At 44.6% G+C, this 26,653-nt stretch overlaps 1 long non-coding RNA gene across 2 annotated transcripts; it reads right to left on the bottom strand.

Moving 5' to 3' along the window:
* Positions 1 to 23,141: 23,141 nt before the first annotated feature.
* On the bottom strand, positions 23,142 to 25,125 carry LOC115289159. 2 transcript variants are annotated; one of them, XR_003907423.1, is made up of 4 exons: positions 24,963 to 25,125; positions 24,227 to 24,297; positions 23,716 to 23,829; positions 23,142 to 23,587 (listed from the first exon to the last, which is right to left on the bottom strand). It is a non-coding gene; the product is annotated as an uncharacterized LOC115289159 (long non-coding RNA). The 2 variants fall into 2 exon arrangements; XR_003907424.1 differs by having other exon boundaries at positions 23,142 to 23,529.
* Between the last annotated feature and the right edge of the window lie 1,528 nt (positions 25,126 to 26,653).

Here is a 26,653-nt window from a genome sequence, read left to right as displayed (position 1 = left end):
CACCCCCTACGGTGTCTAAAGGGCCCATTATGATGGACACCCGGCAACAGAAATCTCAGGACTGCACCACTCTGCAGAGTCCCAGCTGTGGCGGCACCTCTGTCCCCAAGTGAGTCCAGCTGTTGAAGGAGGACTCTGCCAGCAGCCACAGGCACACGCGTGGGGCCGAACCTCCCCAGAGCAGCTTGCAAGGGGCGGGGAAGCCAAGCATTCAGCTCAAGGAGGAGCGAAGTTCCAGACAGGCAAACAAGAACAGAGTCCAGAGTGTAATCTGGAGAGACTGGCTCAAGTTTCCACAGGAAAACAGCACCTCAGCGGGTCGTCCCACACGGGACACTGACAGCAAGATAACGTCAGCAGCAGCGCCCACCTACCACGCCAGGCTGGACCCCCAGGGAAACAAAGGCTGCTGATTCCCCAGAAGTGCCAGCCCCCCAAGCTCTCCCCTTTCCTAATCCCCCACCGTCGCAATGAGATAAGAGAATGCGTTCAAAAGCACATCGTAAACCGCAAAGTGCTATACTAAAGCTGGCATAATTATTAATATTAGCACTGGGGGTTTTTTCTTTTCCAGGGAGAGAGAGATGCCAGTATTTGTGCATTGATAAATCATAAAAGGCTTCCTGCCTGAGCCTTCTCCCCTTCTTTCTCTGTCTGTGAACTACTCAATCCAACAAATGAGTCCTTTTATTGGAGATGTTGTTCATCAGGGTGGACAAACAGCTCCTGCCTGTCTCAAAGCCGGGGCCACGGGAGGCCTTTGTCAATACCTGCCTCGTGGGACGGAGCTGGACCAGAAGAGATGCCACCTTTGCGCTGATGTGGAAAAGAAGGGGTGAGCAGTGTGACCTTTGAGGAGACCACCACTCATCGTCCGCATGTGAACCTTGCTCCTGGAGGATTTTCATTCTTCCAGAGGGCAGCACTCATTTCTTCGCATCTGTTAACCCTGCCAGTGTCTATTCCAAGGCTCCAGATGTGTTCAGTGAAAGAGTGCTTGGCTGATCAGCGAGTGATTGCTCAATAGCCAATAGACTCATCAAATCCATAAATCAGTGCCTAGGCTCAAAGCCCAGATCTTGTAGGGGAGATGCTGAACTCCAGAGCAGGACGCCTGAGCTCTGGTTCTTAACGGCCACAAGTTTCATGTGAGACTTAGAAAAAGTCCCATCCCTTTTTTTGAACTATAGTGTCTTCATCTCTATACTCAAGAAAGGGGATAAAAGAATTTTTGAGGCTGTGAACCCACGCTCTAGGATTCCATCTCTCCGCCTGCTATCCTGGACAATACAAAGAAAACAAACCCAGCTAAAGGAATCTCCAACAATTTAACAAAAAGAACAGTCCTATTCTTAATGAGATTCCAATGAGGTTAAGACTGATTTTTATTAGATTTTTCAAGTATTTAATGTTATTAGACTATCGTTGGTAGGATGATTAAAAATCGTGAGTGAAATGTAAGTAAATGATTCCTTGAAATCTGGATCTAAGGAGGTAACAGAGTCACCAGAAGGACCAGAGTGTGGTCAGGCAGCAGAGCCAAGGGGGTGGCAGGAAAATGGGTCCAGAGCAGCAGGGACTGCTCCGTGAGCATTGCCACCTGCAGCCTCACAAATGAGAACAAAAAGCAAATGATCAATCCAGGTCTTGGAACTCTGATGACAACCAACACATGCGTACCTCTAATTCACATGGAATCGGAAGTTTCAAAACCTCACAACACAATTAATTGTAAATCCACAGTCAGTATATTTTCACTTTGAATCTTTGATGATTTGAAATGTCCTGCCTTGACTTAATTATCACGCACGTGCACATATGTGCACACATTCCTTAGTAACAACAGCACCAGGCTGAGCGGGGCCCCAGACTCTGCCATGGGATGTCATAGCATAACGTGTGGAATGTGACAGGTGGGGGAGGGGTGCTCAGTTTCACAAGCATCAGCAATGATGTGATGATGATGATGGTGGCCGTGATCACAACAATCACAAGAAAAATACAGAGAATGTGAGTCAGGGAGACCTAGCCTGGACTAGAAATCAGTGAGTCCTTCCCAGAGGGAGTGACATCTTGACAAGCAAAGAGGAAAGAAGGGCCCCCCCTTCCCCTTGCAGGCAGACCGGTGTGGCTACACATGGCTGCCAGAAGGAACTGCCATGGTGTGATTCTAAGTTTTTTGGGAGCTCCTCCCAATAGCTGTCTCTATCCAAGTCTTGGACTTCACCCCTTCTTGTTGAGTATCCAGCGTCACCTCACCTTTCCAACCTGCATCTCAGCAGTGCTGAATGTAGACCCCCTGGAAGCTGCTTTTAAAAATAAATCTTTGTAGCAAAGTGGATGGACCTTGAGGGGGTCATGCTGAGTGAAATAAGTCAGGCAGAGAAGGACAGATACCATGTGTTTGCACTCATAGGTCTAACAGGAGAAACCTAACAGAGGACCATGGGGAGGGGAAGAGGGAATGAGAGTTGGGGAGTGAGAGGAACGCAAATCACAAAAGACTACTGAATACTGAAAACGAACCCAGGGCTGAAGGGGGAGGGGAGGGGAATAGGTGGTGGTAAATGGAGGAGGGCACTTATGGGGAAGAGCACTGGGTGTTTTATGGAAGCCAATTTGACAATAAACTATTTTTTAAAAATAGAGAGAAAAAGAAAAATAAATCTTCAATGTGAGTTTGTTTCCAGGGCATCTGACTCTTCCTCCAATAGCAACATATTTAATCATGAGTAATCCCATGAGGCTAGGAGCATCAGCATCCTCACTGAACATGTAAAGAGGCAGGCATGAACTGGAAACTGAGTGTGCTTTTAAAGAAGAGGAAACTGACACATCGGAAGGCAAAATACCTTGCCCATGTTCATATACCCTGCAGTCATGTGCAGCGCTGAGATACAAACCCAATTCTGTCTGTCTCCTAAGACTGGGTGTTACAGTAGTGTCTCACTCTCCATACACTTTATTCTAAGGGTTTTGCCCACAGACCTGTGAGCTCTACAAGGTCAAAGACATTATCTGTTTTGTTCACTGCTCTATCCCATAGCACAGGACTTGGCTAGGGCATTGAGCAGTGCCTCACCAAATATTTATTGACTGAATGAAGAAATGAGGGAGTGAAGTCTGTCTCCTTCAGGAGGTGCTAAAGGGAATGAAGGGGAATGTGTTTCCGTGGTGCTTATACATATATGAAGGAAAAAGATACTTGAAGTACAGTTTTTAGCAACTCGATTGAGAGTGATCAAAGAAGAAACAGCAAGATCTTCAAGCATTCATACACAGGGTATTCCATAACACTTATTGGTAGTCTACATGATCACAGAGGCTGGGAGGACAACAGGGGACGGTCAGATACCCTAGAGATGAGTGCTACGGAAACTACTGTCACCTTCAGCTGGAGGGACAAAGAAAAGTCAGAGTTACCTGAGCTGGGGGGTGGGGTCACCCAACAGAGGCTGAAAACCACAGTGGGCCAATCCCTGAGGAGCTGCGGCCACTAAACTTGCAGCCTCTGCCAAGCATTCAGTCAACTCAAGGCAAAGGGAAAAGGAGAGAAATGCACAGGCTTCTCCCTTCTTGCCTTCAGTCTCCCTCCAGTGCCTTTCTTCGACCAAACCCAAGAGGAGCCGTCTGACAGGGGAGCCTGGGGGAGCCGTCATGTCGGCATCCCACGATACAGAGCAGGACAGGGAGCTTAAACGGAAGATTTTAAAACTATCCCTGAGTGGGGGAGAGGTTAATCTTCTTCATACACTTCTTACAAGATGGCAGCTCCAGGAAGAAGAAGAGGGAGACATTTGGAATGAGTGTGGAACCCCTGGCTGAGACAGTTGAATGATGCAGGTTCTGCGGGGCTGGCTTTAGGGTGAGGTGTCTTCTCTCATTCATATGAGAGTGTGACCCCCTGAGGGGCCCACTGCCCAGGGTGCCTGTCTGTCCGGGAACACAGCCTCCAGCTCATCCGTTCAGCCCTCAGGCCCCAGAGAGCATGGCCCCTCAGCCAGGATACTCGCTGATTTAGGGGAGTGAGTTCTGTGGTCTGAGCAAGGACCCACTGTCTGGTCAGTCTAAGTGTCCTACTGTTCCCCAAAGTATTCCCCAAACCAAAGCATATAGGACAGATTGGCCACCAAAGCTACAAGGCCCCTGTGAGCCCACGTGAAGCTATCTCACTCCCCGCCCCCACCTCATACTCTAAATTAAGTAATTGAGGCCCAGGGGTTGAAAGAGGTTTTACCATGGTCAGACTGCAATGTAACAACAGAGCCAGAATATCAGCTCAGGTGAGGGTTCCCAGAGGGGCCAAAAGAAGCATGATGTATGGTGTGTGTGTGTGTGTGTGTGTGTGTGTGTGTGTGTGTGTGTGTGTGCGCGCGCGCGCGCGCGCACGCGCATAAGTTTGAAATGGAAGGCTTCACACCAATATAAAGTGAAAGAGGTAAGCTTTATTTCACAGAAAATCAGTGTTAGGGTAAACTGAGTGATCTGATGGAGAATGATCATAATTGGCACATTAATTTTATTTTTTTATAATTTTTTTAAATGTCTTATTTATTTGAGAGAGAGAGTGAGCAGGGGAGGGTCAGAGAGAGAGGGAAACACAGAATCTGAAGACAGGCTCCAGGCTCTGAGCTAGCTGTCAGCACAGAGCCTGATGTGGGGCTCAAACTCATGAACCATGAGATCATGACCTGAGCCGAAGCCAGACACACAACTGACTGAGTCACCCAGGCGCCCCTAATCTGAATTTTAAAATACAAAGTGGTTAATACTTACAAATTATACTCAATAGAGTTTTATAATTTATTGTTGAAGGTGTTGAAGAAGCCAAAAGACCTCGCCAGCCCCCAGATGGGGCATATGGGGATGTCTCAAAAAGATGCAAGAAATCAAGTTAAATGTGCACTGGCCTTGGGACATGTCCTAGGAACCATTTTTAAAAATAAATCTCTGGAAAACGGTATAGCGGTTCCTTGAAAAACTATCAGTAGAACTCCCATATGACCCAGCAATAGCACTGCTGGGGATCTACCCAAGGGATACAGAAGTGCTGATGCATAGGGGCACATGTACCCCAATGTTAATAGCAGCACTGTCAACAATAGCCAAATCATGGAAAGAGCCTAAATGTCCATCAACTGATGAGTGGATCAAGAAGATGTGGTGTATGTACACAATGGAGTACTACATGGCCGTGAGAAAAAATGAAATCTGGCCATTTGTCGCAAAATGGATGGACCTAGAGGGAGTCATGCTAAGCGACATAAGTCAGGCAGAGAAGGACAGAGACCATATGTTGTCACTCATAGGTCTAACAGGAGAAACCTAACAGGGAACCATGGGATAAGGAAAGGGAGGAAAAGACTTGGGGAGAGGGAGTGAGGCAAATCATGAGAGACCTTTAAATCCTGAGAACAAACTGAGGGCTGAAGAGGGAGGGGAGAAGGGGAAGGGGGGGTGATGGTCATGGAGGAGGGCACTTGTGGGGAAGAGCACTGGGTGTTATATGGAAACCAACTCAGTAATAAACTTAATTAAAAAATAATAAAATAAAATAAAAAATAAAAATAAAATAAATCCCTAGGGGGCACCTGGGGGGCTCAGTCAGTTAAGCATTCGACTCTTGGTTTTGGCTCAGTCCATGATCTCACCGTTTGTGAGTTTGAGCCCTGCACCGACACCATGGAGCCTGCTTGGAATTTTCTTCCTCTCTCTCTCTCTGACCCTCCCCCACTCACTCTCTCTGTCTCCTTCTCAAAATAAATAAACTTTAAAAAATAAAACAATAGTAAATCTCTAGAGGGGTTTCCAGTAGGCCTTGGCTGCCTAAAGCCAGGACTGACACGCTATTCCTGGTCAGGATTCCTGTCCCGGTCTTCCCAGGCAGTAACTGCGGTAGAAAGAAGCAGGTGTTGGATGTGCTGGCTCAACCCCCCTATACACCACAGTCTTAGCTCAGCTCGGAATGAACCATATGCCCGGACCACCAGGCTCATCAAGGACATGGACCAAAAGCATTTGGTCTTGCTTTGAGATGGAAGAACACTTACTAGGTTTACAAGACACATTGATCACTTTGCCAATTTACTGCTACATCAGACTTTGGAGTGTATTTATTGGGCAAAAAAGTACGGTGATATTCTTCAAGGGAGTTTTGTGGTCAGAAGAGAAAATGTGCTCCTACTAAGAGAAACAGACTTGGCAATGCAGACTGACACACCCCGCAAGCAAGTGTCTATTAAAGAAATCCTGGGAGAACAAAGGGTAGAGGAGCAGACCAAGCTCTGAAGGATCAGGGTCTACTACACAGGTGGATACCCTTAATGAGCAGTAAGTTGCTCACTGGCCATTGCTTTTGGGGAGAAGGGTCAGTCACTGAATGAAAATGATATTCTGGTCACCTCACACATTTGACTAGAAACTGTAGAGTTCTGAAAACTCATTTTTATTTTGAATTCTTTTATATGTGCAACATGAAGAAATCATGTGGATTTTTTCCTTCTTAATAGCAAAACCATTGTTAAAAAAAAAAAAAAACAGTGGCATGGTCTCCTTTCATACATCACTGTGGAGCCAGCAACTATTTCTTTATATTACCCTTCTTGTCACCTATTAGCATTTACAGGAGACATCCTTTTTTATTATTATTATTTTGAAAGAGAGAGTGTGTGCAAGAGCCAGCTGGGAAGGGGCAGAGAAAGAGAGAGAATCCCAAGCAGGGTCCACACTGTCAGCGCAGAGCCTGATGTGGGGCTCGAACTCACAAACCATGAGATCATAACCTGAATCGAAACCAAGAGTAAGTCACTCAACTGAGTGACCCAGGTGCCCCTAAAGGAATCGTCCTTCATTTACTTGTAAATTAAATAGGAATCTCAAAATTCAAAAACAAACAAACAATAAATCTCCAGAGACTTTGACCAAGAGCAACTATAAAAGCTAAATATATTGCATAAAATAGGTGTTAAAATTCATCAGAGATTAAACGCAGGAAGGACTTTAGAGGCCAAGATTCTGGAGAAAAGGGAAAATGCAGTGAGTAAAACCTAAGTTTTCCCCTTGTTTTCCCTTCCAGGCATTTGCCAGTTCTCAAGGGGTATCACTGAGACAGAGGAGAAACATTGGCCTAGAACTGTAGCCACCTAGGTAGTCTGAGAAGACAAAAATTGAAGTGTAAATCTACCAAAGGAGCCAGAACATAGGGAACCTTTATCTTAGAGAAAGAGCCTGTATAGAAATAAGCCAGGCATTGGGTATTTGATTTCCCCTCAAGGAATTTTCTCATTCCTAAGCTTTCTACATGATAGGCAAGCAGCCAAGAAACTAAGCAGTAAACAGCTTCTAAAAGGCTAAAAACCAGTCAGAGTTTGAGCAGTCTCAAAGTGCTAAGGAGAAAAAATATTGATGTTTAGGGGCTCACCAAAGAGAAGAAATTTCAGTAAATAACCTAGATTTTTATTGAGACAGATGAAGGATGATACCCTAAGAGACAAGACAAGCCAGGCAGATGCCGGCCCTCATAAAGCCTAAAATCCAGCTTCAAATTATCTCAGTTCCTAACAGGAGCAAGATGTTCTACCTGCTGGGAAAAAGAAAATCCTTTCCAAAGGAAAGCAAAATTATCCAGAGCCTCAGTAATTCTTCATTCTCAATATTCAGTATTTGACAAAAAATTAGGCAGCATGCTAGGAAATAAAACCAAATTAAAAACAAAAGACTGTAGAAAAACATATAGATAACTCAGATACTGTAGTTATCAAAAACTATAAACCTAGCATTAATATGTTCAAACAAATAGATGGCAGGATAGAAACCTGGAATCCATTCTAAAAGAAGCAAACAAAAATTCTAGATCTGAGAAATTTGATAACTAAAACTAAAGTTTCAATAAATAAGCAAGAGATAGGTTTACCAGCAGATTAGACACACAGAAAAGAGGATTAGTAAATCGGAAAATAGATCAGTAGAAAAATAATCAAATTGAAATGGAAGAAAAATATTAAACATACATATATACACAAAAAAGAAAGACAGAGAAAGAAAAAGAAATAGGAAATGAGCATAAGAAACACAGTGAAAACAACCTACACATGTGGAATTTGAATCCCAGGAGAAAGGAAATGGGCCAGAATCAGTATTTGAAGAGATAAAGACCAAGAATATACAGATTCAAGAAGCATTAACAAACTCAAATACATAAAAACAAAAAAAAACTACACAAAAGCATATTATAGTAAAGCTTCAAAAAAAATAAAGATAAAAAGAAAAATCTTAAAATAGCCAGGGGAGAAAAAAAAATTCAATAGGAGCAATAAGCCCCACTGTATACAAACAATAGAAGGCTAAAGACAATAGAATGACAGAGCTAAAGGACTGTGGAAGAGGAAGGAGTAACTGCCAGTCTAGAATTCTACATCCAACAGAAATACCCTTACAAATGAAGACAAATAAAAATGTCAAGCAAATAAAATAGGAAAATGCATTATCAACAGATATACATTAAAAGAAATACTAAAGGAAGTTATTTCAACAATCCCACTTGGAAGAAGAGTAATGCAGAAAGCAATAGAGAGACCAGATGTGATAAATATTAAGGGCAAATCAAAATGAGTATTGATTATTTAAAATAATAAAAATGATAATATCTTGTGGGATCTCAAATACATAAAGAAGTAAAATACATAACCAAAATAGCAGAAAAGGAAGAATGGAGTTGGGTAAATGGAATTAAGGTGTTGTAAGGTCTACATATTGTCTGGGAAGTAGTAATATTATTAAGTGAACAGTAGATTCTGTGAAGCCATATGATATTTGTGTAGCAGAGTTAGGTAAACTATCACGTCCAAATCCATGTCTAAGTTGCATTTCTGTTTTTTATTTTTTTAAGGTTTATTTATTTTGAGAGAGAGAAAGAGAGAGCGCAGTCATGTGAGTGGCAGGGAGAGGACAGAAAGGGAGGAAAGAGAATCCCAAGCAGGCTCTGCACTGTCAGCACAGAGCCTGATGCAGAGCTCGAACTCACTCTCAAACCATGAGATCATGACCTGAGCCAAAATCAAGAGTCAGACATTCAACCCACTTACCCCCCTAACTCAACTGAGCTACCAGGTGCCCTGGTTTTGCATTTTTAAAGAATAGTTGAAGAAGGAGGAGGAAGGAAAGAGGAGAGGGGGAGGAGGGAGTCAGAGGCTACGCACATCTCTCTACACCTAAAATATTTACCATCTGTCTCTTCACAGAAAAAAAAAAAGTATGCCAACCCCTGCCCTAGGGTAACACTAAATAAATAATAAAAGAATTTATAACTAACGCACTAATGGAGGAATTCGAATTTTGAAAAGCATTTTACTAAAAGAAGGCAGCAGAAAAGAAAACAAGAACAAAAACCAGATAGAGCAAATTTAAAACAAATAATAAGATGATAGAATTAACAGCAAAATATCAGGAATTTGCTAAATGCAAGTGGACTCAATTATCCAATTAAAATGAAGACTGTCAGACCAGAAAAACAACCCAAAACAGAAAGACCCAACTATATGTTGCTTATGGCAGATGGACACATAAATATTGAAACTCAATATGCCTGGGAAACACTAACCAAAAGAGAGCTGGCTTATCCATACTGTTATCAGACAAAGCAAGAGCTTAAGGCAAGAAGTATTCCCCAAGATAAAGTGGAGCATTTCACAATAACAAAAATTCAATTCAGCAGGAAGATTTAATAATATGAAATGTGTATGCATCTAAAAACAAAACTTAAAACATGCAGAGCTCAGACAGAACTAAAAGGAAAAACAAGCAAATCCAATAGCATAGAGGAAGATTTCAAATCCATTTTCAGCAACTGATAGACTAATCAGACAATGAATCAGTGAAGATAAAGGGACTTGAACAATGTGATAAGCAAACTTGACCTTCCCGACACATGCAAAACACTGAACCCAATAAGAGCAGGATTACAGCGTTTTTTTAAATGTTTCTTTTTTTATTGTGAGAGAGAGAGAGAGAGAGAGAGTGGGTGGGGGCAGACAGAGAGAGGGAAAGGGAGAGAATCCCAGCCAGGCTCCATGATGTCAGTGCAGAGCCTGATGCAGGGCTTAATCCCACGACCCTAGTATCATGACCTGAGCTGAAATCAGAAGTCAGACACTGAACCAACTGAGCCACCCAAGCACCCTGGATTACATTATTTTCTAGTGTGCATGGCACATTTAACAAAATAAACCATATTCTGAATAATAAGGCAGATTTCAATAAATTGCAAAGGGTTGAAATTAAAGAGAGTATGTCCTCTTAACGGAGTGGGAAAAAATCCTAGAAATCAATATGAAACACTTAAAATCATTCAATGTTTGGAAATTACTAAATAACACTTCTAAATAACCCATGATTCACAAGCCAAATCAGAAATTAGAAATTTCCATGGAAATTAGAAAATATTCTGAACTGGATAATAATGAAGAAGCAACATGTCAAAAACCTGTAGCATGGAGCCTCAACTAGGCCTTAGAAAACAATTTATACCTTTAAATGTATATTTAGGAAAAAAGAATGGCAAAAAATCAATGATCTAGTGACTACCTCAAGGAGTTAGAAAACAACATCAAATTTAAGGTAAATTAATTAGAAGGAAATAAATTATAAAGATATGAGCAAAAAATGAAATAGAAAAAATATAGAATAGAGAAAAATCAACTAAGCCAAAAATTGGTTCTTTGAAAAAAGAATAACAAAATTTTCAAATCTCTGAAAATATTCATCATGAAAAAAGGTATCATTCTTAAAAATTCATACAATCATCAAAGGGGCAATGAGAAAATATTACAAATAACTTTGTGCCATAAATTTTATAATTTAGATGAAATGGACAAATTGTTTTTATAAAATCACAACCTGAAAATATTGACACAAGAAGAAAGAAAATCTTAATTATCCTATCCGCTAAAAGCGAACATTGCATTCCCTTGATTCAGCAATTCTACTCTAATAGACATGCCTACCTAGGTGCACAGAAAGATGTGTTAAAAAATGTTCATAGAGGGGCGCCTGGGTGGCTCAGTTGGTTGAGTCTCTGACTCTTTTTTTTAATGTTTTTTATTAATTTTTGAGAGACAGGGAGAGACAGTACGAGCAGGGGAGGGACAGAGAGAGAGGGAGACACAGAATCCTTAGCAGCTTTAGGCTCCGAGCTGTCAGCACAGAGCCTGACGTGGGGTTTGAACCCACGAACCATGAGATCATGACCTGAGCCGAAGCCAGACACCCAACCGACTGAGCCACCCAGGCGCCCTGAGTGTCTGATTCTTGATATCAGCTCAGGTCATGACCTTGTGTTCATAGGACCAAAGCCCATGTTGGACTCTGCATGGACATCATGGTGCTTACTTAGGATTCTCTCTCTCCCTTTCTCTCTGTGTCCCTCCTGTGCTCACTTTCTCTCTCTCTCTCTCAAAATAAACACGTAATTTTTTTTTTTTTTACAAATGTTCATAGGGACACTATCCCTAACAGAAAGGCTAACTATCCCAAGGGGTAGTCATACAACGGGAATACTATATACGACAAGGTAAAAACTGAACTACTGTTTTGGCGACAACATGGATGAACTTCCCAGATGATAATGTTGAGTGAAAAAGGTCAAATACAAAAAGATACATAAAGTAGTCCCCCTTTATCCTCAGGGGGTATGTTCCAAGACCCCCCAGTAGAGACCTGAAATCATGGATAGTCAAACCTACATACAGTATGTGTGTTTTCCTATACATACATACCTACAACAAAGTTTAATTTATAACGTAGGCACAGTAAGGGATTAAGAACAATAACTAATAGTAAGATACAAGAGTAAGAAAAATATACTGCAATAAAAAGTTATGTAAATGTGGTCTCTCCCTCTCTCTCTCTCTCTTTCTCTCTCTCAATAGCTTATTGTACTGTACTCATCCTTCTTGTGATGATACGAGGTGATAAAATGTCTACATGATGAGATAAAATGAGGGGCACGAGGGAGGTGTTACGATGTTGCATCCGGCTGTAATTGACCTTCTAACGATATGTCAGAAGGATTCTCTGCTTCCAGACCCCGGTTGACCATGGGTAACTGAAACCACAGAAATAGAAGCCTCAGAAAGTGAAACGATGGGTCAGAGAGGTCTACCGAACTGTGTGATTCCATTTATATGGCAACACAGATATATTTTTGACAGAAGATAGATGCCGACTTCTCCGCGGGGGGAGTCTGGGCGGGGCACGCAGGGGCTTTAGGACTGTGTGCAGTGCTCTCGGTCTTGACCAAAAGATGTTCACTATGCAAACATGTATCAGAAGGCATCCTTGATATTGTACACTTCTCTGAATGTATAATGACTTCATATTTTAATCTTACAAATACATAGTAAGTAAGTTCCTAATGGAATTTTGTTTCTGGGCGTTTATCTCTTTCTAACAAAAATCAGACAGCAGCCCAGCATTTAACCCCAATACACTCTTACAAATAGCACTTGAGAGCATCTAAGAGCTTCCAACCTAGAACCATGCTTTTCCTATGCTTTTATTGGGAGAATGCATTCTCTTCTGTTTGGGAATAAGCAATTCTCTATGTTCGAAGGATCCACAGCAGCAGGAGGACAGACTGTGAGATTAGAAGAAAAGGGCTCGACCCCGTCCCATAAGCCCTCTCAGAAGGGTCAGCCCACGCAAGCACCGGGATGCCTAACGGAGGAGCCAGCAACCAATTCTGAACTTCCTAACTACGGGGCTTTCAAAACCGGGTACTTAACAACGGAACCATCCGGGCGTTCATTACTGAGTGTACGCTTCACCCCTCCCGGACTGGAAGTGCTGACACCTTCCATGCCCGAGGGGAAGCTCCACCCCACTTTTACCCAGGGATGGGCTTCCCCAGACAGGTCCTTCCCCTAAACAGAGATTTCCGGAGAGGAAAGAACATCTCGCTGGAAGCAAATTAAAAAGGTAAAAAGATAAAGTTGTTTTTGCCATGGTAACTCAGGTCTGCCCATACCTAGATGTATTTTGTTGACTGAAGTGGTTTTGTGGGTAGAAGTGATTTTTGAAGAGCAAATTAAAAAGACTCTTTATAAGTCCCAGTAGACAACAACATAGTATTAGCTAATGGCACTTGCCATTTCTAAAATAATTACTTTTGTAATAATCTGTTTATTAATGAAGTGATCTGCAAAATGGATAATGGTTTCTTAAGATTTCAGGCACAGGGATTCTTCCTTCTTCTTCATTTTGCTTTTTTTTGCAAAAGTATACCATGAAGTAATTCAAAATTTGCTGACAGATTTTAAGTACAATAATTTCAGAAATGCATGTTCAAGCAGGTTGAATAAACCCATATTTCTTGTATTGTGCCCTTAAATTATTCCCTCTGGTGATGGAAATGTTCTAAAATTGCTTGTGGTGATGGTTGCACATCTCTGTAAATTTACTAAAATTGATTGAATTGCACACTTAAAATGGGTAAATGTTATGGTCTGTAAATTATAACTCAATAAAGCTGTTTGGGGGGGAAAAGGAAAAAAACAAAATCGACTGAACATTTAAAAAACTATTTCCTCTGTTTCCACCCTCTTGTCATAGGAATGTTGAGTGTTGAGAAGGAAATATTCCAGGGAAAGATGGTGACTATACAAAAGGTAGATGCAAGTGTGGAGAAAAGAAGATCTAAGAATCCTAGTGGACCACAAGCTAAACAAAGAGCACAAGTCAGCAGCAGAATGTTTCTTTTAAGAAATCAAGCCTCCTACTGGGAAATGTTCTGAAAGCAGCACTCTCTTGTCCTAAGGCCAGGGTTCTGCCAGAAAAACAGATTCTGGGTGCTCCCAAACTCAGCACTTCCTCACCTGCTACTCCTGCTACTTCCTTTTATCTTCATTAATTCCCACCTTCTTTATTCCTTACATTGTCTAGTAAAATGGAGCACCCACAGGCATGTGGACTTCGACCTCTTTGAGGGCAAGAAGTATGTCATATTTCTCTTGTGCTGAGGGACAGTGAAAACCCAGCCAGTGCCGGACACAAAATAGGTATGTAGTAAGGGCAGTTTCTGTCCTTTCCAGCCCAGTGCATAAACAAGTTATTCAAGACCTTTCCTTCTAGACTCCAAGGTGCCTGATCAATACCACCCATCTAGCATAAGCTTGATGAAAGCAGCTGTGGCACTGCCATATGAACCATCTAGAAGCCACCTGCTGGGAGGGCCAGCTGGGTCCCAGTGCTGAATAGGAACTGAACCCCACAGACTTGAGGCCCTTCTCTCCAGCCGTATAGCCCGGTTCCGCATCCCAGTCAGTTCAGAGTCCACCCCCAGCCAAGCCATTCCTCCACCCTGTGGAATCTCTTGCTGGTAAATATTCCTGGTGTCACCAGAGACACCCCCCCCCCCCGCCCACGTGTGCCTGGGGCCTCTCTCCAGCCAGGCTGAGCTTAGCTCACCCCAACTCAGCTCTGACCAGGGGCCCAGCCTGGCCCAGCCAAACACTGTGAGAACCGGCTGCAGGTGGCGTGCAGGCAATGATGACACGCTGAATTCCTAATGGTCAACTGGGAGCACACTGGAAGGATGACCGGAGAAAGCCATGACAGTGCTCATGGCTGCACCCATTGGCCCAGAGGGGCAGCTAGTGGCAGAGCCAGGACCAGAACCCAGGGCTTTGACTTTGGGTCCAGTCTCTGCCACAAGTTGGTCAGGTGACTCAAAGCACAGATCTGAGCCTTGGGGTCTCATCTGTAAACAGGGCATGGGCTTCTCTCTCTCTCTCTCTCTCTCTCTCTCTCTCTCTCTCTCTCTCTCTCTCTCTCTCATCTCTTTCTCAGGTTCACAGTGGGGTGAATGAAGCTGTGGGTATTCAGATGTTGGAAGAAATGTTCCAGCACAGAAGTCCTGAGCAGAAGACGCCCCCACTGCCCACGGCTACAGGGACTGAGCTCCATTTCTGGGGGGAATCAGGCTTCATCCAGATGCTGCCACTTTTACATCTGTCCTGGGACCTAAATGATGCCACCATCGCAATGCTGCTCCCTGTGCCTTGCTGAATCACTAGGTTTTTAACCTTCATTTCTGGGAATCTCTTTACGCTCTCCCTGACAACGCTGTTACTTTGGGTTAAAAACAAACTTTTACAGCTGTGTAACCTTTAGTCTACAAAGATTGTCAGATCTGAATTCAGAAAATAACACTATTCCAAATTCCCATCGCTGAGAAGGCCCAAGGTGACCAAATCCGGGGGGGGGGGGTTGCTGCAGGCTGGGGATGCTGAGGAGAAAGCAGAGGCCAGTCCAATTTCAGAGTCGCTGGAAATGTCTGACTTAGGTGACATTTTAGTAAAACAAGCTGCATTAATGTTACCACTAAATTAACACCATTAAAGAAAAATGATTATTAGTGCTTAGAATTAAGGGCTCTAAGAATAATAGTATTATGTGCAGCATAGTATCAGGGTGGTTAAAATCCCAGGTTTTAGAGTCAGCTCCCCGTTCAAATCCCAGCCGCACTGTTTTATGGTGGTGCAGCGTGTTATTCAACCCTCCTGCAGCTCTGATTCTCCATCTGTTAAGTGGAACTAATGCCCAAATCTTCAAGATAGTGAAGGATTAAATGGAATGAGACAAGGTATACAAAATGAGCTTGGAGTCAACACAATAAGAACTCCGCCCCTGCAAAGATGTCATTGTCTTCTCCCAAACCTGTGGATATGGTGCCTTGCAAGGCAAAAGGAACTTTACAGATGTGATTAAGCTAAGGACTTTGAGATAGGGAGTTGAATTTAGATGATCTGGATGAGCCCAACATAGTATGACCATAAGGGTCCCTCAGAGAGGGAGATAAAAGGATCAAGGTCAGAAGAGATATGATACCAGAAGCAGAGAGAAAGCTAGAAGGGTAGACAAGAGATTTGAAGATGCTGTGCTGATTTTGAAGACGGAGGATGGGGCCAAAAGCCAAGGAAGGCAGACGGGCTCTTGAAGGGAAAAACGCAAGAGGAAGGATCCTCCCCTAAGGCCTCCAGAAGGAACACAGCCCTACAGAACCGTGAGTCTGGACTTCCCACCTCCAGAACAATGTCCATTGTTTTAAGCCACTAATTTTCTAGTAATTTGTTACAGTAGCAAAAGGAAACTAATACAGGGCTTTTGAGCCCACTTGGCAGTGGGTCTGGCACATTTTTAAGTTCTCAAAAAAATGACAGCCAGTATTAGCAGCTACTATTATTTGGAAGGACTTTCAGTTTTGCGGGGTGGGGGGGCTCAAACACCCTTCATCCCTTCTTTGATGTCCCGCTGAGGGACTTTCTCTCCACACTTGGTCATGTCCATTGACAGGTGCTCCTATCTCCCAAGCAGCCCATCCCTTGGGACAGCGGTGAGATGGCTGCAGGGAGTTCCTCCTCCCACGGACCTGAAATCTGGCCAGTAGACCCCGTAAAACCTGCATGGGCCCCTCTGCTCCTGTCACCCTTCAGATAACCACAGACAGGTCTCAGCAAAGCCCAGAGCCCTCACAGCTAATCTCTGAATCCAGTCTGGGCTTTGAGCAGCTGAACCACACTGCTCGTTGGTGCCACGTTCCTGTATTTTTCTCTCAAACTAAAGCTACTGCATCTTACCCCTGCACCCGTGCAGGGACTGTTTGGACCCACATGCTTGATCCTACCATTTGTCTCGCATCTCGGTGCCCCAGCCTATTCTTTGGGTCTTGTTATGCCAACTCACATATTCTCCACATCTCATCTACAGATCGGTTAACTATTCTCCAAGTCATCTACGTCTGCATCACTAGTAAAAATATCAGATGGAAGCACAATTGTGGCCTTTCACTAGAAATCTACTATTGCACACATGGATCAGCAGCTTTGGGTGTAGCCATAAAACGATTCTCAATTGACCTACTATGCATACCAGCTAAAGTCGCAACTACTTTGTCTGGTGCACAAATTTCTCATGAGATTCCTTGACAAATATTGGGCTGAGATGGCTTTGCCTCTACCATAACTAATACAATTCCCTGACACAATAACCTAGCAAGCCTATCACAAAATTGGGAATATCGTTACCTTGTTATGACTTGCTCTTAAAGAAGCCACATGGGCTTCTAGAGAATTCTCCATATTTCATGTGCTCACAAATCAACCTTAAATACTCAACTGAATGAGGTGGGTTGGATATCCCCCTTTTGTAATGTGCAGAATCATCCCCTCTCCCCATTAAGAAAAGCTACATTTTGGCTTCTCGAGTGTTCCATTTTCTCACCCGGTCTCCATGCTTCTTAGAGATTATCAGCAGAGTCTCTACAGCATCGGTGGTGAGTTCTCTACTCCCTGGAGTGTAATTTGTCCCAGCCAACAGACCTGAGCTCATTTACAGCGGGTTGGCGCTTGTTATAATCTCTTTACTCATCTTGAACTTCAATTTTCTCTTACCACAGTTTTCTTTTTCTTTTTAGTCAGTAGATTGCTCTCCTTGGCAAAGAAGAAAGAGGTAAAATTCTGCTTTCTCACTGCCATTCCAGAATGCAAATAGTATCATGTTACTTGGTCTGCCACTCATGAGTGGTGGGCACCTCTTTGCCCTATAGGAGTGACTCTTAAACTTCTTTGGGGTACTTGTTAAAAAGGTAGATTCTCCAGAGAATTCTGCTCTCAGAAGCCACATCAATGCTGTATGTTAGGGTAACACTAGCTGCAAAAATGAACAATCCCCAAATTTTAGAACTGCTCAGGCACAATAGAGTTTTATTTCTTATTCTCATGAAGCTCAAGCTCAGTGGGTGACCCTCTCTAAACAATAATGCAGACACCCAGGGCTTCCTCAGTGTTGTTGCTCTGCCTTCTTCAACATGTGGCTTCCAGGATCCCTGTGCTGACCTTCATCAATAGGGAGAGAAGGACAAGGTAATGGAGAACATTCACGGCAGATATTAATGGGTTAGATAAGGAAATGGCACATATTTACTTCCATTCATATTCCATTGACATGAGTGCACCTAGCTCTTCTAAAGAAGACTGGGAAATATAGTCTAAATGAAAAGGAGGCTGGGAAGTGTAGTCCAACTGCAAAGGAGGCTGGGAAGTGTAGTCTGACTGCAAAGGAAACTGGGAAATGTAGTCTAGCCCAAGAGGAAGAGGAAATGGTTAAGGTAAACAATCTGTTGGCATGGACATAGGGTTGGCCTTGGGAGTGGGGGGGGGTCTGCATTTTCAGAAGCCTCCTGGGTGATCCTGGTATAGGACCCCACTTAGAGCAACACTGCCCTATTGCACCCCCAGGGCAGAGCCTCCCTAGCCCCGTCTGCGCTCTCCACCTTGCTCCAATTTTGTGAAACACCAGCATCTTCCCCTGCCTGCCCTGCTCGCATACCTCAGTGTTTAGCAATTCTCATTCTCCTGATCTTTCTCCTACTGTCACTAGGCAAAATCCTGCTCATCCTTCAGGACTCAGCTCAGGTGTAATCTCTTCTGTACAGCCTTCCCTGACCCACCTGCTCCCAAGTAGCACTGGCAGTATCTCTCCTAATGTCCCTCCTCTACCTGAACTGAATCTCATTATGGTACTGATCCTGCTGAACGGCATTTGTTTGTATGTGTGTCTTTCTGTTAGACTGGGAGATCCTCGAAGGCAGTGACCTTTTCTTAATTATCTTTGTATCCGTGGCACCTGGCACTTTGCCTGGTACATAGTGACTCTCAGCAAGAGTTTGCTCTACAGTTTTTAGTATGAGACAACTTCCTACAGTCACTGGTTAGGTCCTTTCTCCATGTTCTTCTCATGCCAAATAAGAAAAGCTCTTTTTGCTATCCTTGCAATGTTGCTGCCCTCAGTAATTAGACTCATAGTGTCTATGTGACTCTCCTTTGCCAGTTACACTCAAAGGTGAGCTTTCCAACAGCCACTGTGCTTTCATCGTCACCTGATCTCACCTTATCATTTTTCTTTGAAAGCACTTGCAATTATATAGTAAGAATTCTATCAATGAGAATTCTTGAGCCATCTTCTCTTTCGGAGTCTAACATCATATCCTCTGATTTTCTGGGGACATTCAGAAGCCTGAATTCCTGAAAACCAGTAAAATATATCCTACCATGACCACTTATCCCCTCTCTGGAAATGATGGAGGCTAAGACCATTGCAGTGGTAGTCAGCCTCCAAAACGGCTCCCAGCGGTCCTATCTCCTGGCAGGCACAGCCTTGTGTCCCTTCTCACACTAAATTTCTATTGGTCTATATTGTCCATCTGAGATTAAGTTATAAAAGACATTAAAGTTTCTGTCCTGTGTTCTTTCTCTTGTTCTTTCTCTGTCTCATCACTTGCTATTCAAGGAGAAACTGGCTGCCACGTCTAGGCAGTCCTATCAAGAAAGTCACATGGAAGGAGCTGAAGCCTCCAGCCAACAGCCATGCAACTGAGCTTGGCAGCAAATCCTCCACCATAGTGGAGCCCTCAGATAAACGTAGCTTCAGCTGATGCCTTCCTGCAGCCTCATGAGAAATGCTGAGCTACAACCACCCCGTTGTGCTGCTCCTGGATTCCTGACCCTCAAACACTGGGCATGACAATAGATGTTGTTTAAGCTGCTAAGTTTTGGGGAAATTTTTTATGCAGCCATAGATAACTAATACAGCTTGGCTTCTCTCTCTCATTCTAAATTTACCTTGCGGTGTCCTTTCGGTCAGACTTCCCTAGCAGGAGAGGTACGACCATCAGCTGGGGATGTCCAGAGCTTACGAGTGCCAGATACCTGCTATATGCTTAGGCAGTGAGAAGGCACAACAGGACATCCAACTGTGATTCTGGGTCTGAAGCATGTGTCCAGAATGACCCAGCTAGATCTCCCGTCTAGCCATGGGTTGCATCAGATTCCATATTGACAACAGAGCATCTGCCTGTCTCTCTATGTGTCTGCATCCAAATTCTTAGCCTCAGGATTCACCAATTTTCAAATCCTTTGTTGCAAGGAACACAAGAAACAATTTTTAAAGGAAAGTTCAAGCAGTGTCTGGCCCATAGTAAGTGCAAAGCTAATATCAGCTATTGTTGATATTTTCATCAGCAGTGCGTCATTATTTCATATACTGTCACTCCAACTAATATCTCTTGCTTTTGAATGACACATGCATATCTACAACCACATGATCTTGAGTTCCAGGAAAAAGAGCCTTGATTATAATGGTGAGGTCATATCTGCAACCCTTTTAAAACCCGAAGTTCAGCTTAATAGGATTCAGCTGCAGATTGGTACGTAACTATTTCAGATTCCCAGACACTGTTCTGATTCTCTCCCAGCCCTCCTAGGTTTTTCTAACCCACCTCTTCTAATATTTAAGTCCTGGTTGTTTTAAGTGAAATTTTACATTAGTCAGAACTCTCTGGCTAATTTTGAAATTGACCTAAACCTACAATGACATTATCAGGGGTTTAGACTTTAGCCAGAAGATAACTTAGGAAAATTCACATCCACCTAAAGGAAACGTGTCTGATTTGCAGCCCTTTTCCTGAATTGGTAACAAGTAAATCTATAAAAAATTGAAATATTTTTTTAATGAAATCATCAAGTAAATATTTTTCAAAGGTTTAGAAGTAATGAAAAACGTTAACAGGCCTGTAGTGTTACACTTTTCCATGTTTGTCTCCAAAAGTCTGGAGGAGAAACCTTTTACCTCAACAATACTACACTCTTCGATTTATTACAGTCTCTGATTTTTAAGTAGTTTATATTCAAAACATCTTTTATTACCTGATACAAATGTGCCTTCAGGTAACCTAGCACATGTGCCCTTTTTTCCCTTAGAGAGTCTAACTGTAGAACCCATTCATCTTGTATGCTTGATGCCTCTGACCCCACCTCCTCCCTTTGGATTCTGTCTGTTCTCTTTCTTTCCTAAATGTCTCCTTTTGCCCCATGTTTTAACCTGTAAGTTGCTCAAGACTTCTCGAAAGTAAGTAGGTGACAAGCCCTAAATAAATAAAAATAAATGAATGTGTTTTTGACCAGTTGGATATGAACAGAATTTCTAATAAATCAGCCACAGATTAAATATCAAAGGGGAAAGCTTCACTGAGGGAAACCCATACATCCTTTTGTAATGCAAACTGGGAAGTCCTTTGGTTATATCCTTTTGAATTTTCATATATCATATTTTCTTACAGCAAGATGCACCTGGACCCGATGAGGATTGTTATCACTGACTTTGGGCTATACTTAAGGCCCTTAGTAAATATTCCGTAGGTACCCTGAGTTCAGACCCTATTGCTTTTCACTTCCTTGCTGCCTCTGGTTCCCTGAGGACAGAGCCTCTGGGGCCAAAGTGTTGACAACCCTGCTTCCACTGGGCATGACATCACAGATTCCTCCTCCCACAATTCCTCCTCTCAGACGCACTGCACAGAAAGTGTATGCAGCTTCACAAATGCTAGTGGGGATAAGCGTGAAGATGAAATACAGGGTCACATGTTCCAAAATAGCCTTAACTATTAGATACTTCAAATATCTCAGGTTCCAAGAGTGTGTAGAGCTTCCTCTTTGGGGAGAAGAGGGAACTTGTCCCCTGGAGGAGGGACTGCCTTTTGCTTTTGTGACAGGCAGCCTCCGCTCTTGGGATGTGGAAGTAAACAATAACTCCTGAGTCAGAGCCCTGGACCTGACCATGTTCATTAAATAGCTCATGAAAATGGGATTTGCTACCAAAGGCTCTGCATCATGGTCCCTCTGCCTCTGGCTGTGCTCCCCCCACAGCCCATGTGGATGGTGACACCCTCTGGGGCAGCCTGAGTCCCGGCAGAGGGCAGAGAGCATGACGGTCTCTGTCCTGGAGATAGTCAAAGCAGGGCAGTCACCTGCCCTGGACGGTCACTGTCCTGCCTCTGGCCCAATTCAGGGCTTCAAAGTGACCACACTAATGACATGGTCCTGGCCCTAAGTTCTACTGAAAACTCAGAAGGAGATTAAAGACAGTGGCACCAGCGGATTTGGGAGTCAAACAGGGAACAGGCAGGCCCTTTACCTCTTTGTTCTCAAGAACAGCTCAAAAATATGTGTACACAAAGAACTATCAGGATGTAACCTTCTCCCAAAAAGTCTCCCAAATTTACCCTTTAGTGAACCTGCTTCAGTGAGTCAAAGAATGCTCTACCACTCCAACAAAATGCTCCTGACAACCTTATCCTACCAATCATTCGGGTTTACTTTTTGCACTCTCTCATGGGGAAAACATTGGGCTCCTTCTTAAATATTGAAAAAGTCAAGTCAGCAATTCACCACCCAATAAATATGTACAGAGCAACTATTAATTAAATCCATTTCTTTGACCGCTTTGTTTGAAGAATCGCTTTATCAATGGGGACAGTTGCTCTCTCTTAAAACACCCAAGCAGTGTTTCCTGACAGTTTGGGAGTCAGAACCACCCCGGAAAATTGTTCATGGCTCTGTCTAATTAGCACTCCTGCCACCTGCAAAAAAAATGGTACTAAAAAAAGGTGCTGAATTCCTGCCATTGAGAATGAAAAAAGAGGAGAGAGAGGGAGAGAGAGAGAGAGACCACTGGCTTTATTCTGAATCTTAGAATCTAATGGTCCGTTGATTAGGGCAGAGAACCAAAAGGCTGTTAACAAGTCCTGTTTCAGAAACCATCATACCATGAGTCCCCCAGTCCAGGGATCCTACGTCCTCTGCCCTCCCGGCCCCTGTCTTCTGTTCTGGCTGGTCTGCACTCCTCTGCCTCCTACGAAAACCTCACTCCTCAAGTCCAACCTGAGGCCGACCTCCTCCAGGAAGCCATCCTGACCCACCCAGCCATTCCCGATCATCCCCTGGACCCTACAACATTTGGAGTCTTTTCCCCACAACTGATCACTAAGTTATGTTTCCTGATAACACCCACTCTTACCTACACCCCCGGCAAGAACGAGAACCAAGTATGCTATTCAGCTGCCTCAATCTCTTTTGGGAAACAAACTATCTTATTATATCTTCTCTGACTTCTGGAGCACCCAGCACAGGGCTGGGCGTGCAAGAGGTCCTCGATGAATGGCTGATGGAGTGATGACCAGGTGCTTTTGTGACACATCAAAGAGCAGGGTGGCTACAGTGAAAATTCAGCAGTTGTGACTTCTTGCTCCCTGCTTTAATCAACACCATGGGGTTGAAATGCTGGACACACAGTAGGTGTGAAACAGATTTTTATAGGTTGATGAAGCACTGGAGGGGCGATGACTTACATAGGATTTATTAATGCTTTTGATGTCAAATGGGGGTGGTTTTAGGGGAGCATAATGTTCGGAAAAACAAAACAGCAAGGGCACAATCCCAACCAACAGAGAGGCTGGCTCCTGCTTGGTTTACCCTCACTGCACTCCTCGAAACAGATGTCCTCTCAGACCTGAGGGCTTCTGATGAGGCGTCCACCCTTCCAAGTGACCTGTGTGCCCAGCAATCAAAGTGATGTTTTTCCCTCTTCTATCTCAGGCCTCTGTATCCCGAGACTGATTTCCAGTTCTGGGTCCAGGACCAGCTGCTGATAAAGGCAAAATCAGTATCCACTGTGTCTACTCCAAGGGAAAATCACCAGGCTATGACAAAAGAAATTGCATTCATGTGTTGAGTGTGGTGAAGAGAACAGAGGCTTTGGAATCAACCAACCAGGCTCAAATTCCAGCTTGGCCATTTATGGGATATGCGGTTTCAGAAGGTCACCTACCCTCTCCGTGACTCAGCTTTGGGGGCCGGTAACACTAACTCCACAGGTTGCTGTGATGACTAACACGATTTCATGGGTAGAATACCCGGTAAAATGCTTACGATGTGGTAGCCCCTGAATAAAGGATCATTTTGTTGTGATTACCGTTATAAATGCAAATAAGGAGGGAAGTCCATCTCAGTCACAGTGGGTGCTCTAGGCAGTCCTGATGTGGCTTCCTCTGCTGCCACTCTAGGGGACAGTAGTAGCCTTTCCAGCACAAAGCCCTGGTCTGACTGACGGCACAAATAACAGGGGAATGGATGCTCTAGAACATTCCATTCTACTTCCCGGTGCACTGCAAGTCCACCCCTTCACCTAGCCCCTGATTAGCTTGGGGCATCTCTGTCAAGACAGAGAGGGCTGCCTGTTGGAAGCACATTTCACCATGCTGATCTTGTGCTTCATGGAGAAATTTTGGACCTGGGCAGAAGAAGTTCCCTTGTGCAACACCCAACAGAATCCCACTTACCATGAAGAGAGATTCTTGCCAGCCAACCATGGAACGTATTCCATACACCACAGAGCAGGACAGTGAATAACCTGGAACAGATCGCAGACATCAGCAAGATCTATGGAGAAAGACAGGAGTTCCCTTACACTACACATCGTAGATTCAGCGCACGTGTGGCCAAGACCCTGGGGAATTGGGGCCGATGACGTGAACAATGGCGCTCCAGGTGGAATGGATTTCATGTGTAGGCCTTCATAGGCAGCTACGTCCAAACCCAACAGTCCCACCAGGGCGGAGCCCCGCTGCAGAGGAAGATCTTGGCTTCAGACTGTGGGCATCCTTGTTTGCATTGAGGTTCCCCTGGAGGAAAGAAGGGTGGGGTTGGAAGGAGGGTAGGAAAGCCCTGTGTGATCTTTTCCCAGTCTACTGACAGGCTGGCACCCCCAGCGAGCTCTTATCTAGCTCGAGCCCGGGGGGCATTGCAACACTCTGGAACTGGCCCCCTAGGCACCACAGAAGCCAAAAGATGTCTTCTGTGTCCATGGGGATTCAGCAAGGACTCTCTCCTCTGATAAAGCCGGCAGGGAAGTGGGGAGAATCCTCATACCTTCACCTAGACAGATGTAGCTGAGGAAGGAATCTGGGAGTGTGTATTTCCTTCTTTCATTTGAGGAGCAGTCAAAATTATCTGTAAGACACTGGGAGTGCCTCAGATTGCCAGAACTTAGCCTACCCCAGACCCTGCAAACCTTACCTGCGCTTCCATAACGTGTACAGCTGTCCTACATGCCGCTGCCCCGGAACTCGGCCTCCAAGAGGATCCTACTTGTGCTCATACATGGTGGATCATGTGGATCATTTCAGAGGGTGGCTTCCTACAACATGAATGAACAAGGACTCACCCTGTGCCTCTGTTCCTCTCCTTTGCCTTAAGTTGCTCAAGGTGTTACCTGTTAGTTACCTGTCTTTTTAAAAATCCCAAGTAATGCCTTTTTCTCCATTTTCTTATCTACATGACTCCTCAATCACTTTTTACACACCATTTTAAGAACTTAGCATTCAAGCCGCATCTTCCCCGTCAGGTGTTGCTGAGAACCCTTGGGAAGCTCTCCTTCCCCAGCTCCCTCACTGCTTCCCCTCCCAGGCACCCTCCATCCGTCACTCTCTCTTGAAGAGACACACCGGTTTTCCCAGCTGACCCCCTCATCAAGGGTGGATTCCTCCCTGCAGCGCTTTGCCCTGTTCCCGCCTCTGTCCTCAGGCTTCACACACCGAAACTTTATTCCACATTTTCTTTTTCCAGGAAATGCAGTTACTCTAACACCAATGTGCCATTTCCCTGGTGTCCTCATTCCCTTTCACTGACAGTCCTCCTGCTACCCTCAGTAGATTATTATTATTTATTATTTATCAGCCGCCACACTGTACTCTGCTTCCTACAAGATATTAAAGAAGACACAATCCCTGCACTGAGTTTACAGCCAAGGAGAGCAGAGGCCTGGATTCAGACATCACAGGAGTGAGCCGCGCGCAGGGGATTTGCGGACCAAGTGCTCCCGCGGCCCCAGCGATGGGGGCGGGGCCCGGGAGAGCCCGCCCCGGCCGGCCCCTCCCACTTCCAGCCCCGGAGCCAGCCCCTCCCCGCCTCACCACACCCCTCCCCAATTGCTACCCAGGCCTCAGGCCTCTGCAGCTTCACCAGGGGGAGCGGGCTGGGGGTAGGTTCGGGGGCGGGAAGGGAGGAGGTTGAAACCCACAAACCTTTACATTCAGACTGGGGGTAGGGGATATATTTCCTCTGAAATTCAAAACCACACGAGGGGGAGGTAGGGGAGGCGGAAGAGGTCAGGGAATAAAAACCAGAGCTAGAGAGTTACCAGGGAAGACTGGTGCTGAAATGGAATGTTCTGGCCTAATGGAAAAGTCCGCACTGGGGGCTGCCACGGGCCTCCAGCCAAACCATTCCTATGAGAGTTGACGTTAGGATCTGTGTGGACGGCAAGTGTAGACAGAAAGGTGAAGGGGCTGAGACAGTCAGTGTAGACCGGGAGAGAGAGGGGGGCGGGTGTCAGTGTAGACAAGCAAGGCTTGTGTGGCCTGAGTAGGGGCAGACTAAACAGAGAGGTCGAGTGGATTCGAGTGGGACAGTGTAAATAGGAAAGTCGGCGTGCACTGAGGAGAGTCGAGTCTCTACGGACGAAGGGGCCTGTGGTCTGGCCGGGCGAGCTCGTGGCGGTTCTGCGGAGATTTGAACAATTCCTGCTCCTTTCCGTGGCTGGAGTGTCCTAGAGAGGGCGGAAGCTGAAAGACGATTGGACTTTTCGTTCTCAAACTTTTCCGCCAGTTTCCTCAGGTGTTGAGAGCAGCCGGGGAGCTCGCCTCGGCCGCGTCCACCAACCCGGGGCCGGTGGGGCCGGGAGGCCGGGGCCGAGCAGTCGGGGCCAC

Source organism: Suricata suricatta, chromosome 4, assembly GCF_006229205.1.
Source record: "Suricata suricatta isolate VVHF042 chromosome 4, meerkat_22Aug2017_6uvM2_HiC, whole genome shotgun sequence".
NCBI lineage: Eukaryota > Metazoa > Chordata > Mammalia > Carnivora > Herpestidae > Suricata > Suricata suricatta.
This window is presented reverse-complemented; position numbering and strand designations above follow the sequence as displayed.